The sequence below is a fragment of the Rhinopithecus bieti genome, unplaced genomic scaffold (assembly GCF_001698545.2).
Source record: "Rhinopithecus bieti isolate Rb0 unplaced genomic scaffold, ASM169854v2 scaffold_23405, whole genome shotgun sequence".
NCBI classification, from domain to species: domain Eukaryota; kingdom Metazoa; phylum Chordata; class Mammalia; order Primates; family Cercopithecidae; genus Rhinopithecus; species Rhinopithecus bieti.
The window spans coordinates 3,085,248-3,096,516 of NW_016811519.1; the positions used below are offsets into that span (position 1 = coordinate 3,085,248).

At 39.1% G+C, this 11,269-nt stretch overlaps 1 pseudogene; it reads left to right on the forward strand.

Annotated features, from left to right (window-relative positions):
• Positions 1 to 5,065: 5,065 nt before the first annotated feature.
• On the forward strand, positions 5,066 to 9,668 carry LOC108543464 (small nuclear ribonucleoprotein Sm D1 pseudogene; annotated as a pseudogene).
• The last annotated feature ends 1,601 nt before the right edge of the window (positions 9,669 to 11,269 follow it).

The window sequence follows — 11,269 nt, forward strand, 5'->3', positions numbered from 1 at the left end:
ATCCCCACTGTAGCTTCCTATACCAGTAGTCTCTTTCTAATAAGTCACTGCTTTTATTAAAAAAAAAAAAAATAGAAAATTTAAATTTTATTTGCCCTGTAGCACAGGATAGCTGTGTTGACTAAGCACAGATTTTAATGCATATGTTTGTTGATATATTTAGTTTTTGGATACTAGTTCAGTCCTACAATTATGGTGGAACGAGATGGCGTATAAAATCATTTTGTTTGCTTTGTCAAGGCTTGTTTTTCTCTTTATTTTCAACAATATTTTCCTTCTTTCCTTTCACTGAAAAACAATGCAACTATTTTATTGTGAACAATGGAAGCTGTAATGGCAACTGAGGTAGCTATTCAAAAGTGGAAATGACGATGTCCCTTAATATTATAACAGTTATCCGTGAACACAAAAATTTTTACTGTATGATTTTATTTGTTATTGTCTACTAATGTTGAATATTTATAAGGCATTACATTTTGAATCTTTATTGATGTTTCCTAGTCTTTAGAAAATTTTACCGTCATGGGCTGGCATTCTTTTACATGGCATTTAGATTTCCAGGATGTTCTTTGTATTGTTTGTTTGTTTGGTTTGTTTTAGACTTTCAGGATGGATAATTACTTTATTGCTATGTTGTAAAAATTATATTCTCTAGGGAATTTTACCTATTTAAAAAATGGTCTGTTTTCATACATGGGAAGGATGAATAGTTTCAGGTTCTTTTGAATTTTGAATGTATAATTTTTGCCTAAACTTTTAAATAGGAAATAGCATTTAAAGTGTATTTTGTAAAGTGATTATGGTATTTTGCATTTTAAATACAGAAGACAAACAATAGGTTTATGGCACTTAAAAATGTGCTTTATGTAGCATTTTTGAAGTGAAAAAAACTGCCTGTAATAGCGAACCTAGTGTAGTTCACTAGCATTCAGTCTACAATGTTGGCAATTTCTTTGAACTGATGGGGAGAGGACCAGTTAGACTGGCTTTTAAGAGTTTATATTGTCACCAGTGGATTCTTTGTCATTATTTTGCTTCCAGTATAGTTAGTTGGTGGTTACTTTTGATATCTGAGAAATATTGACCTGGCAAGAGGAATAACCAAGGGCCAGAAAAGTGTATTGAATATACCTGAGTGTAGTTTATTGTTCCTAGCCTGTCTTCCTCTCCCTGTTGGTCAACATGGAAAATCAATAGACATCTACCAGTAAATCTAATAAATAATGTTACCATGTTCTGCAGTAACCTGCAATACTGAATACTGTTTGAGGATGTAGATTTACAGATCTGTGGCATATTGGGATGAGGTGAAAATTATCTTGCTCTCCAAAGTCTCCTTTTGAAAATATTTTTTGATATCGCCTTAGTTTACTTGGTCTACTATAACAAAATACCGTATATTGAGGTGGCTGAAAACACAGACATATTTTCTCACAGGTCCGGGGCTGGAAGTCTGAAATTAGGGAAGCACCTGCCCTCTCAGCTGTCTTCTCCCTGGGCACTCTTAAGGCCTTTCCTCCCTGCCTGCAGGTGAAGTGGGAGGGAGATAGGAGGAGGGAGGGGAGGGAGAAGTGAGAATGTCTTTTTCTTTTCTACTTAAAAGGGCACAAATCCCGACATGAGAGGGTCTCACTGTTAGGACCTAATCTAAACCTAATTACTTCCCAAAGGCCCACCTCTAATAGCCATCACACTGGGAGGTTTGGACTTCAACATGTGAATTTTGGGGGTATACAGATCTTCAGTCCATAACATAAACTTTGTGAAAGAAATGAATGTTAATTAATTAGTTCTGCTAGGCACTATGCCAGGTATTATTTTGTGAAATCCTCAGAATAAGTGCTTCATATAGGTATTCTGCCTGTTTTCAAACGAAGAAACAAAGACTTTAGGTTAAGTCATTGTTTCCAGGGACCGACCATTGACATTCCGGTTTAGGCATTCAGACCACTACTCTATACTGTCTCCATGAGGATAAGATGTTAAAAAGTCAATGTTACTGTCTGCACTTTATAAACAGGGAGTGAGAACTTAGAAAGGCTCATCAAAATAAGAATTAAAGTACATTGAACTGGTTTTACTACATTAAAAGATTGCAGTATATAAAATAGGTAAGGTAGGACATGCTGCTCAAAATGAATTAAAAATCAAGATGCTAAAAAGATTTAAAACATTTATATGGGCCAGGCGTGGTAGCTCACACCTGTAATCCCAGCAGTTTGAGAGGCCAAGGCGGGCGGATCACAAGGTAAAGAGTTCCAGACCAGCCCGGCCAACGTGTTGAAACCCTGTCTCTACTAAGAATACAAAAATTAGCTAGGCGTGGTGGTACGTGCCTGTAATCCCAGCTCCTTGGGAGGGTGAGGCAGGAGAATCACTAGAACCTGGGAGGCGGAGGTTGCAGTGAGCTGAGATCGCACCATTGCACTCTAGCCTGACGACAGAGCAAGACTGTCTCTGGGGGAAATAAAATTATAGATTTTTTGAATAAAAAATAAAAATAAAATAAATATTCTTCGTCTACCTTTTTTTTTTTTTTTTTTGAGAGGTAGTCTCAGTTGGCGCAGGCTGGAGTGCAGAAGGGCAGTTGTGTGATCTCAAGCTATTCTTGTGCCTCAGCCTCTGAAGTAGCTGGGACCACAGGTGGTGTGAGCCACCACGTCCGGCTAATTTTTGTATTTTTAGTAGAGATGGGTTTTCACCATGTTGACCAGGCTGGTCTCGAACCCCTGACCTCAGGTGACCCATGCACCTCAGTCTCCCAAGGTGCTGGAATTATAGGTGTAGGACACTGTGCCCGTGCTTGTCTACCTTTTAATAGCACAATTTTGTTCCTTTTTATGCATTTGTTAGTGTAAGTATGTTCAAGAATACTCAAAATTTTGTGTACATGTTTGTAAACAAGGGAAAAGGACCGAAAGATAATTTCTCTTTCATTGTATTCTACTTTCGTTACTAACTTTGGCCTTCTCAAATCATATTTAATCCTACTATTCTTATAATTGGTGGGTAATGTTTGTTATTAATATGTGTTAATATTCAATAATGTAAACAAAGTTGGTAAAAGTTGATATTAATACTTGTGAGAATTTTTTTTTTTTTTTGGAGACAGAGTCTCACTGTATTGCCCAGGCTGGAGTGCAGTGGCGCAATCTCGGCTCACTGCAACCTCCGCCTCCTGGGTTCAAGCTATTCTCCTGCCACAGCCTCCCTGGTGGCTGGGATTATAGGCATGCACCACCACGCCCTGCTAATTTTTGTTTTTAGTAGAGACGTCATTTCACCATGTTGACCAGGCTGGTCTTGAACTCCTGACCTCATAATCTGCCCTCCTTGGCTTCCCAAAGCGCTGGGATTACAGGCATGAGCCACTGCACCAGGTGTGTACTTGTAAGAAATTATCAACTGACAGTATTGAAGCCCATATCACTCCAAATTTAGACTCACTCTTCTTTAAATTAGTTAATATGTATTTTTTAGTATTATTTAAAATAAATATTTTTTGAAGTATAACAACTTTAGATTTATTTTATATTATTGACTTGTAATGTTATTTCTCGTGGAAAAAGAAGCTTTTCATTGAGAATATGTGTGTCTGTTTGTGTTTGTTAAGATACAGGGTCTCACTCTGCCACCCAGGTTGATTGCAGTGGTGTGATCACTGCTTCCTGTAGCCTTGACCTCTGGGGCTCCAGTGGTCCTCCCACCTCAGCCTCCCGAGTAGCTGGGACTACAGGTTCAGCAACACCAGTCCTGGCTAAATTTTGTATTTTTAGTAGAGATGGGGTTTTACCATGTTGCCCAAGCTGTTCTTGAACTCCTGGGCTCAAGCAGTCTGCCTGCCTCAACCTCCCAAAGTGCTGGAATTACAAGTGTGAGCCACTGTGCCCAGATTTTTCACTGATTCTGAAGTAAAATTGGATCCCTTAGTCAGACTTCAGCCCTTTGAATCTGACCTATTAAATTATTATTATTATTATTTTTTTTGAGACGGAGTCTCACTTGTCGCCCAGGCTGGAGTATAATGGCGCGATCTTGGCTCACTGCAACCTCCACCTCCTGGGTTCAAGAGATTCTGCCTGCCTCAGCCTCTCAAGTAACTGGAATTACAGGTGTCTGCCACTATGCCCTGCTAATTGTTGTAGTTTTTAGTAGAGATGGGGTTTCACTGTCTTGGCCAGGCTGGTCTTGAACTCCTGACCTCGTGATCCATCCGCCTAGGCTTCCCAAAGTGCTGGGATTAAAGGTGTGAGCCACTGCGCCCGGCCTAAAGTTAGTTTTAAGAAGTGGTCCTTTATGGCTCAATTTGAGTTAATAAATTTAGTCTTGCAATTCAGATGTGTAGTTGGTAAGTATTTTTAAAGCATTTGTTATGTCCTCAATATTGTAGTAGCCATTATCTGTGTTGTAACAATATAATTTAATGCGGCAATATTGTAACATATAAAATAACAGCAATGTTGGCTGTCTGAGTGTTCTGTCCACGGCATTCTTTCCAGGTTTTATGTGTTTCTGGCAATCTCATCTATATTTAGGGCTTTGTTCTTATCACCCATTTGCAATAATCTCCAACTCTTTATTTCTAATCTAGACCTTTTTTTCTGAGTTGCATTCCAGCTTCCTACTTGATATTGCCTTAGTGTGCTCGCTTACCTAAACTGAACTCGAATCCCCTACTTCTATTCCCAATATCAGTGAATGGTACCACTGTCAGCCTAGTCACATAAGCCAAAAACTTTGGCAGCTTCTTTCTTATGCTTTTCTGTTATGCTCATTTCCCCTTAGTCCGGTTAGTCACACCAAGTCCTGTTAATTTTAATTCCTAAATATCTTTTAAATTTATTTTTTCCTGTGTCACTTTCTTACGTAAGGATTTTGGAATGTCTTATCTGATTTACTGGCTCCAGTTTTGTCCCATTTTAATCTAACCATATTCTTTCTTTATGTTTATATGTGTATCTTATCATTTTATCCTTTTTTCCGTGCTGCCATCCATTCATCCATCCATGTCTGAAGTACCTGCCTACTCTGTACTAGACACTATGGTAGGTGCTAGGATACAAAGATGAAGAAACTGGTATGTTAATATTACAATGCTATGACACTTGTAGAGAAATTCTCATTTTTGAGCACAAATGTTCCTTCCTCCAACGTGATCTTTTTTCCATTCTGACAGAGTTATGGTAGTTCTGCTATATAGTATTTGTATATACTGTAGTACTTAATATGTTATATTGTAATTTATTATTTTCAAGTCTCTTCCTCTTTTGGCTGGCTTTGTGCTCCAGAGAGTGTTTTTTTCATTTCTGTATTTCTTCCCATATTATCCTATTGTTAAATTGAGTAAAGTGATGGAATTAGGAGAAACAACACCAAGTTGGTAAATTAAGGTCAGAGTAGGCTTAGAAGCAATCAAGAATACATTTTGATACAGTAGATAATAAAAAGCTTTTAGGTTTCGAATATTGGAGCTATACAATTTTGGTGGTATTTGTGTGAGAGCAATCTAGAGCAGTTTGTAGGCCAACTTCTAGGGACAGAAAGTTGGCATTATTGAGACTTTTTAATTGCATGTGAGCTGTACTAACTTAGTGAAAATGGAGAGAAAAGGGGTGTGGCCTTCAAGGATTGTTGTCTTTTAGACAAAATAGAAATATAGAATTATAATGTTAGTATGTAAAGAAAATACTCATTTCTGAAGGTCTGAAAACATTAGTCAACATAGCAAGAGTAAAATTTGGTTGAACTGAAAAAAACTGGCCGGCTGCAGTGGCTCACGCCTGTAATCCCAGCATTTTGGGAGGCCAGGGTGGTCAGATCACTTGAGGTCAGGAGATCAAGACCAGCCTGGGCAACATGGCGAAACCCCATCTCTACTAAAAATACAAAAATTAGCTGAGTGTGGTGGCACATGCCTATAATCCCAGCTACTCAGGAGGCTGAGGCAGGAGAATTGCTTGAACCTGGGAGGCAGAAATTGCAGTGAGCCAAGATCTTGCCACTGCACTCCAGCCTGGTGACAGAGTGAGACTTCATCTCAAAACAAAAAAACAAAAAAAACCTCTTCTATAGTAGGTGTGTTATAAGTAATATATTTATTTTAAACATTAGTTTGGGATTATGGCTTGGTAACATGTTTGAAGTGTGACATTTCAAATGAATTTTCATAATTTGTGGGAGTCAGTGCCTTTTAAATTCCTCAACTTACATAGTCTTCTTAAAACACTTTTATATTAAGCTTTTGAGATCATGGTTTATTAACCAACATTTTTCATTTCGGTAACCGTTGGTGTGTTCTGTTTTGCAATAATTTTTGCCCATAAGTTGGTGAGCTTGGATTTTTTTTGTTGATCCCTCCCTTCTCCAGATATCATTTACGTTTCCATTTTGCTCTGATCCCTTTTCTTCTAAGCTATAAAATGGTTGAAACATTTATTTCAGGTACAATTTTTTGGAAAAGATGTGCAACTTAGGTTTCTATTGTATAAAGTTTAGAATTGGTTATATGTTTTCAATTTTCTTTTCATAAAGACTACTTCAGTAATAACTGATAATAACCATATTACTATAAGCTCATTACTTTAACTCCTGGCTGGGCAAGGTGGCTCATGCCTGTAATCCCAGCATTTAGGGAGGCAGACTGGGGAGGATCACTTGAGCCTAGGAGTTTGAGGCCAGCCTGGGCAACATAGGGAGACCCCATGCCTACAAAAATATTTTTTAAAAAATTAGTTGAGCATGATGGCACATGCCTGTAGTTACAGCTACCCAGGAGGCTGAGGCAGAAGGCTCTCTTGAGTCTGGTAGGTCGAAGTTGCAGTGAGCTGTGATCATGCCACTGCCCTGCAGACTGAGTGACAGACTGAGAACCTTTCTCAAAACAAAACAAAACAAGAAAACCCTCAAAACAAAAAAAAAGCTCTTGAAGGTCAGTTTCTTCTTAAAGACGAGGAAGTAACAGAACCTACTTGATAGAGTTATGGGAATTAAATGAAATAATGCATGTGATATAGTTTGGATGTCCCCTCCAAATGTCATGTTGAAAAGTAATCCCCATTGTTAGAAGTGGGACTTAGGCAGGCTCAGTGGCTCATGTCGGTAATCCTAGCATTTTTGGAGGCTGAGATGGGTAGATCACCTGAGGTCAGAAGTTCGAGACCGGCTTGGCCAACATGGTGAAACCCTGTCTCTACTAAAAATACAAAAATTAGTCGGGTGTGGTGGTGTGCATCTGTAGTCCCAGCTACTAGGGAGACTGAGGCAAAAGGATCACTTGAACTTGGGAGGTGAAGGTTGCAGTGACTCACGATTGTGCCTCTGCATTGCATCCTGGGCAACAGAGCGAGACTCTGTCTCAAAAAAAAAAAAAAAAGTGGGGCCTGGTGGTGGGAGGTGTTTGGTTCATGGGGCAGATCCCTCATGAATGGCTTAGCACCATCCTCTTGGTGATGAGTTCATGTGAGATCCAGTTGTTTTAAAGTTTGTAGTTTCTTCTCTGCCCTCTCTTGTTCATGCTCTCACCATGTGACGTGCCTGCTCCCACTTGGTTTTGCACCATGAGTAAAAGCTTCCCGAGGCCTCCCCAGATGCCAAGCAGATGTTGGCATTATGCTTGTACAGCCTGCAGAACCATGAGGCAATTAAACCTCTTTTCTTTATAAATTACCCAGTCTCAGAGATTCCTTTATAGCAGTGTTAAGAACAGCCCAACACAGCGTGTAAAACATTGATTATTTTTGCTATGACTCTGTTTAGGAACTATTGGTAGTGGTAATAAAATTGTTTAATCCATTGCTTCATGTTGGAGGAATGTCTAAATCAGTGATTCACAAGGACAGTTGAATCAGAATCATCTCTGGCTTTTTGAACTTTGCATATTTCCCAGATTTTCTTACATGCCTCTACTCCCACTAGATTTGAGCGTAACTGTAGCAGTGGGTTTGCATTATTAATGGGTGTGTGTTGCATCCTTCTTGTATGTTTGGGGGTGGAGGTGTCACATATAGACATACCATTAGACTAAGATGTACATTGTTGTTTCTAATCTAATGACCATTAGTAATAAATAGGTCATAATCTTTTGTAAGCATATCTATAAGCTTTCCTTAGGGCCAACCAAATATTTCTTTGAACCATTTTCCCTGTTCTGTTTCACTTCTTTAGGCCTGTGCTTTATCATTTACTTGACATCTCAATAGTCTAGACAGTATTTGCTTTCCTTGTTAGTGACTCTTGTATGAGACTCTAGAGTTTTTCTTGTTTTTTTTTTTTTTTTTTTTATATACAGATGAGGTGTCACTATGTTGCCCAGGCTGCAACTCCTGAGCTCGAGTAATCCTCCCACCTTGGCCTCCCAAACTACTAGGGTTACAGGCGTGAGCTACCACACCTGGCTGATTGTTTTCTTTTCTTCTTTTTCTCCTTTTAATTACTAATATTATATAATATGTTTTTGTTTTTAGAGAAAAGGTCTTACTCTGTTGCCCAAGGCTGGAGCACAGCAGTGGCAGTCCTGGTTCAATTGCAGCTTAACCTACTGGGCTCAAGCAATCCTTCTACCTCCAGCTTCTCTGAGCAGCTGGGACCACAGGCCACACCACCATGCCCGGCTAATTTGTTTTTCCCTTTTTTTTTTTTTTTTTCTTTTTTTGTAGAGATAGGGTCTCACTATGTTGCCCAGGCTAGTCTTGAACTACTTTACACAAGTGATTCTCGAGCCTCAGCTTCCCACAGCACAGGGATTACAGGTGTGAGCCACCATGCCCCGCCTCACATTTTTCTGGAATCAAAATAGAATAACTGGTTATAAAGCTTACCCATCAAAAGAAGAAACTGACTTTGCATTTTATTCTTTGTCATAAAATCTGCCTGGATGCTTAGTATTATATTATTGTTTACTATTATATGTTATTCTAGAGTAATGGCTTTAACTGGAACTTCAGAATCATTCTTGTTGACTAAAAGAAGAAAAAATCTAAAGGCATGCTTGTGTGTATGTAATCTCAAACTCTTGTTTCTGAATGAGAATCTCTGGGTTTTTAATGTTTCAGACAATTCTTGATGGGTCCTGGAGTTTTAGAAACACTGTTTTAGAGTTTAGCACAGTGTTAAGGGAAGGAATCACTCATACATTAAATTTAAAGTAGATTCATACTTCTAGTGGGTTGGTTGGTACTTGGTTGCTGGATTCTGTGTGCTGTTGGACCCAAAGAATGACGGCACTGCTAGGACGAAGCTCATGAGATTTTTGATGAAATGATTCACGAACCTGTAACCATTTAATTGAAAGGTGGAACACAGGTCCATGGAACAGTTACAGGTGTGGAGGTCACTGTGAATTCACTGTGAATACACATCTTGAAGCTGTGAAAATGACCCTGAAGACAGAAAACCTGTATAGTTGGAAACACGAATTTGAGGAAGTAACATTAAATATTTTACTCTACCAGACAGTTTACCTCTGGATACACTACTTGTGGATGTTGAACCTAAGGTAAAACCTAAGAAAAGGGAAGCTGTTTGTTGCAGGAAGAGGCCGATGCAGAAGCAGAGGTAGAGGAAGAGCACATGGCCATGGCAGAGGAAGAGGGGGTCCTAGGTGATAAAGTCTCTTAAGATTACTGTTTCAAGGTAATACGTGATCTGAGATATTTTCTGTACAGGTTTTCTTCGCTTATGTCAGTTTTTATTTAAATTTTTTTTTCTATTAAAAAATTTACTGTTATGCAATATGTCCATATAATATGTCAGCTTTTTTGTTGTTGTTTTGTTTTTCATTTTGAAACAGGGCCTCTTTCTGTCTCCCAGGTTGGAGTGCAGTGGCATGATCTCAGCTCACTGCAGCCTCTGCCTCATGGACTCGAGATCCTCCCACTTCAGCCTCCTGAGTAGCTGGGACTATAGGTGCCGCCGCCATGCTTGGCTAATTTTTAAAAGATTTTTGTGGAGAATAGAGATGAGGTTTCACTATATTGTGCAGGCTGGTCTCAAACTTCTGGACTCAAGTGATCCTCCCACCTTGGCCTCCCAAAGTGCCGAGATTGCAGGCATGTGGCACTGTGCATGGCCAGTATGTCAGTTTTTAACAAACAAATGTGTGGAAAAATTTTTGAAGTAAAGGCAAAGTGATTAAAACTTTCTGCCTGGGTGCAGTGGCTCATGTCTGTAATCTAGCACTTTGGGAGGCTGAGGTGGGCAGATCAGCTGAGCCCAGGAGTTTAAGACTAGCCTGGGCAACATGGCAAAATGCCATCTCTTTAAAAAGTATTTTAAAAAATTGGCTAGGTGTGGTGGCACATGACTGTAGTCCTGGCTACTCCTCTGGAAGGTAAAGGCTGCAGTGAGCTGTGATTGTGCCACTGCTCCCCAGCCAGGGTGACAGAGTTAGAGACCTCATCTCAAAACAAAACAAAAACCAAAAAACCTTCCCATCGTTCCATCTGATTTTTTTCCCTTTTTTTGTTCTACTTTGAGCCTTTTAGTTTTACCAGGGGTTGGCAGTTTTCTTAATTTTATGTATAATTGTCTTTTGTTTCAATTATTTTATGTTTTTTCCTTTAGTGGATGTTTTTGTCTGACTCTTGTTTCTTATCGGTGATACTGTTTCCTATCTGTATGGTCTCAGTTATTAGTTTTAGAAAATTATTTTTAAAATGCAAGAATGTATAATCATATAAAAAATGTACAGTGTACATTCTCTAGCACAGTGGTTATTATCTTCAAATATTATCTTGGCTTTTCTCCAGTATGTTTTGTTTTTTTGTTTAAGATCCTTTTTATGTTTTTTTTTTAAGGTACCAAATAATTATGGCTGTTACTTTTAGTGTTTACAAAAGAGGCTCAACCATTTCATCTTGTTTGATAATTATTACTTTTCAGTTTTGATTATTTTGTTTTAAAAATAATTTCAACTTTTATTTGTGATTCAGGGCATACAAGTGCAGGTTCGTTACGTGGGTATATTGTGTGATGCTGAGGTTTGGGGTATGGATGATCCTGTCACTCTGGTAGTGAGCATAGTATGTGATAGGTAGTTTTTCAGCCCATGTCCACATTTGCTAACCCCTTCTAGTCATCCCCAGTGTCTGTTGTTATCATCTTTTTTTGTTCTTTGAGATGGGGCCTCACTCTGTCACCCAGGCTGGAGTACAGTGGCATTATTTTGGCCCACTGCAACCTCCACCTCCTGGGTTCAAGCAGCTCTCCTGCCTCAGCCTCCTTAGTAGCTGGGACTACAGGTACTCACCACCACGCCCAGCTGATTTTTGTA